This window comes from Pituophis catenifer, unplaced genomic scaffold, assembly GCF_029215685.1.
Source record: "Pituophis catenifer annectens isolate HBS135680 unplaced genomic scaffold, rPitCat1.0.hap2 SCAF_5, whole genome shotgun sequence".
In the NCBI taxonomy this organism is placed as follows: Eukaryota; Metazoa; Chordata; class Lepidosauria; order Squamata; family Colubridae; genus Pituophis; species Pituophis catenifer.
In genome coordinates, this window is record NW_027256885.1 from 46,032,481 (window position 1) to 46,036,964 (window position 4,484).

The window sequence follows — 4,484 nt, forward strand, 5'->3', positions numbered from 1 at the left end:
CTTTTTTCTTTTTTAATGGAATTTTAGTTGGATTAGGGTTTGAAACAACCTGAAGAGCTGGCTTTTTTTTCTTTTTCTTTTTCCATATTTGATTTTTCACTTTTTTGCCTCTCCTTTTCCTTTTTCCCTTTTTGTTTCCCTTTTTGTTTTTTGTTTTTTAATTTTTTTTCTCTTTTGGCCTTTACACCAGTGGATTATAATAAAATGAATAAAAAAGCAGCAACAGTGGGAGCTGCAACCACACCTTCTGCATCTCCATCTGGAGGACAACATACGATCCAGGCCATAATACAACAAGAGAAAGAGAAAGAGAAAGAGAAAGAGAAAGAGAAAGAGAAAGAGAAAGAGAAAGAAGTGTCGCTACAAACAATTTTGAGCACAGTTCAGAGGATGGAACAACAATTACTTAAAACAGACGAGAATGTCCAAAGGATGGAACAACAACTAATAAAGACAGATGAAAAAGTGATTAGCATCCAACAGGCAATGTCAAAATTTGAAGGAAGACTACAAGAGCTTGAGAAGAAGGATGACCAAAAGGGGGAAAAATGAAAGATTTTGAAAATAGACTGAGAGAGGTGGAAAACGAAAGAAGTGCAGTAGTGGAATTGGAAATGGATAGAGCAGAATTCTACCTCAGATTTCAAAATGTGGAGGAAGAGAAAGGAGAAAATCTTGCGAATGTCATGATTTCTATGCTTGCTGATGCTTTGGAGATATCTAGAGAGATGACATATCCGATCATCCGTGGTTTCGGGGTGAAGTTCCATCAGTACGCTGATGATACTCAGTTGTACATCTCCACCCCGGACCACCCCAACGATGCCCTTGAAGTGATGTCCCGGTGTCTGGAGGCCGTGCGGATCTGGATGGGGAGGAACAGGCTCAGGCTCAACCCATCCAAGACCGAGTGGCTGTGGTTTCCGATGTCCCAATATAGTCAGTTGATGCCATCGCTGACTATTGGGGGTGAATCGCTGGCCCCCACGGAGAGGGCTCGCAACTTGGGCGTCCTCCTGGATTCACGGCTGTCTTTAGAAGAGCACTTGACGGCCGTGACGATTTTTCATCAGGTTCGCCTGATCCGCCAGTTGCGTCCCTTTCTGGATCGGGACTCCCTACACACAGTCACTCATGCCTTCATCACCTCCCGCCTGGACTATTGTAATGCTCTCTACATGGGGCTCCCTTTGAGGAGCACCCGGAGGCTCCAACTGGCGCAGAGTGCGGCCGCGCGGGTGGTTATGGGAGCAACATGGTGCTCCCATGTAACACCTCTCCTGCACGAGCTGCACTGGCTCCCGGTGGTCTTCCGTGTGCGCTTCAAAGTTTTGGTTACCACCTTTAAAACGCTCCATGGCTTAGGACCTGGTTATTTACGGGACCGCCTACTACCCCAAATAGCCTCCCACCGGCTGGTACGCTCTCATAGAGAGGGTCTCCTCCGGGTGCCGTCAGCCAAGCAATGTCGACTGGCGGCCCCCAGGGGGAGGGCCTTCTCTGTGGGGGCACCCACTATCTGGAATGAGCTCCCCCCGGAGATACGGAGGATGCCGGATCTGCGCACCTTCCGCCATGCTCTTAAGACCCTTTTATTCCAGCAAGCCGGCCTGGCCTAATTTTTGCTCCCCTTTCTTTTAAATTTTAAATTGCAATTTTAATTTGTTTTAAATTTATTGGGATTTTAATTGTCATGGGCCAATTATTATTTAATTTGGTTTTAAATTGTTTTTTAACTTTTGTATTTCTGTATTTTATCCTGTGCCTGTTCACCGCCCTGAGTCCTTCGGGAGTAGGGCGGTATACAAATTTAATAAAACCTAAACCTAAAACCTAAACATATGGTGTGGACGAGATTTATCGAGTTCACATTAGATATGCTATGCGCAATAAATTACCAAGAGAAGTCCATATAAGATTTACTAAGAAATCGATTAAAGCACAAATTCTTCAAGTGGCGAGAGAAAAAACATTGAAATTCAAGGAGAAGGAAGTGGTAGTCTTGAAACAAATACCAAGGAAAGTGAGAGATGTGAGAAAAGAGTATAAATGTCTGACCAAGATACTAATTCAAAAGGGTGTTAATTTTAGATGGCTAATACCAGAAGGATTGATTTTAACATGGCAGCTTCAAAGATACAGGCTAGATACAATTGATAAAGCAAGAGCTTTTTATGAAGATTTTTTAAAGTAAAAGGAAGTGGCAATGGAAACAGAAACACAAGCTGCACTGATGTCGACAAAACCTACAGAAGAGGAAACGGTAATGATTGAATCAACGGAGGGCGCTGTTGGCAGGTCTGTGGAATTCAAAGAACAACGGGAAGTAAGATCAACTAGAGCAATAAAACCTACATATAAAATATGAATATGGATACAACGAAATTAATTTCAATAAATATAAATGGACTTAATTCGGCTGTGAAAAGAAGAAAGGTTTTTCATAAATTAGAGAAGCTAAATTTTGATATAATTTGTTTGCAAGAAGTTCATATTAAAAAGCAACACGAACAATTATTGGCACAAACTAAACTTGGAAAAAAAAATTTCATCATTACCGCAAAACAAAAAGAGAGGCATTGTTCTATACATTAAAAATTCAATAAAAGCAGAACAAATATATGCAGATTCAGAGGGTAGAGTTTTGATAGTGGAGATAATTGATAATAATATGAAGATACAGCTAGTTGCAATATATGCGCCAAATAACAATCAGAGTGATTTCTATCAAAATTTACATATGAAAATAATCGAAATGGACTATGATAATATATGCATGATGGGAGATTTTAATGGAATAGTAGATGAAAAATTGGACTATAAAACAACAAAAACAGGAAGGCATAATAGAAAAACACTACCGAATTCTTTTTTTAAAATGACAGAGGAAATAAATTTGAAAGATATATGGAGAGTTAGAAATGGGAAGAATAGACAATACACTTTTTACTCAAACAGGCACTCATCTTGGTCCAGGTTAGATATGATATGGACAACAATGGACTTGATTCCGAAAATTGAGCAGGTGGAAATAGACACTAATTTATGGGCTGATCATAATCCAGTGATAGTAACTTGGAAAGGTCAAAAAAGGAAAGCTAGATGGACTTTGAATAATACAATTTTAAAAGAAAAAGAATTTGTACAGAAAATGCAAAGAGAGCTGGAGGTTTTTTTTAAGGAGAATAAAAAGGAAGATACATCGATACAAAACCGTTGGGATACAATGAAGGCCTACGCTAGAGGTATAATAATAGATTATATAAAGAAAAGGAATGTGAAAAGAAGACAAACTTTTACAATATTAAAGGATGAATATAAGAGATTTGAAAAAACTCCAGAAAGATCCACATCAGAAAGATGTAAAAATGAAAATGGATATGTTGAAACATAAAATGGATTTACTGGAGAAGGAAGAGCTAGCCCAAAAAATAAGAAGTGCTAAACAGAATTATTTTGAAAATGCAAATAAACCAGGAAGGTGGCTAGCATATAAATTGAAAAAAGAAAGGGAATCAAAAAAAAAAATAACGCAACTGATTGATGATCAAGGACAAAGTAAATTTGGAAATAAAGAGATGGGAAAAATAATACGAGAATATTATAGGCAACTTTATAAAAGAGAGCTGGTTGAAGAGGGGAAAGTTAAAAAATATCTACAGAATGCAAAATTACCTTTGATCCCCAAGGACATTGAAGAAATGCTAGATGGGTATATAACAATGATGGAACTAACAGAAGCAATTAAGAAACAAAAAAATGGAAAGACACCAGGACCAGACGGTTTGCCTGTTGAATACTATAAGACATTACAAGAATCCTTATGCTTTCCACTTTTGGATGTTATGAATGAAGTAATGATAAATAAAACAATACCCCAATCATGGACTGAGGCTTATATCACACTGATTCACAAAGAAGACACAGACCCACAGCAAATTAAAAACTATAGGCCTATATCCCTGCTAAATTCGGACTATAAAATTTTTGCTTCAATACTGGCAGAAAGACTTAAGAGATACTTGAATAACTTTATACATCCAGATCAAAATGGATTTCTTCCAAAAAGACAAATTAGAGACAATATAAGAATAATTTTGAATACCCTAGAATATTATGAAGCGCATCCTGAAAAACAAATGGCTTTGGTATTTCTAGACACACAAAAAGCATTTGACAATGTGAATTGGCGATTTATGATGTTACAAATGGAAGAGATGGACTTTGGAAGGAAATTTATTCAGGCAATTGAAGCTATATATACGAAACAGACGGCAAAGGTAATGATTAATGGAGAATTGACTGATGTTATTGAAATAGAAAAAGGTACTCGACAAGGATGTCCCTTATCCCCATTGCTATTTATATTGACGTTGGAAGTACTGAATAGAAATGTTAGAGAAGAAAAAGAGATAAAAGGAATGAAAAATAGAAAGGAAGAATATAAATTACAAGCTTTTGCTGATGACCTGGTTTTTATTATT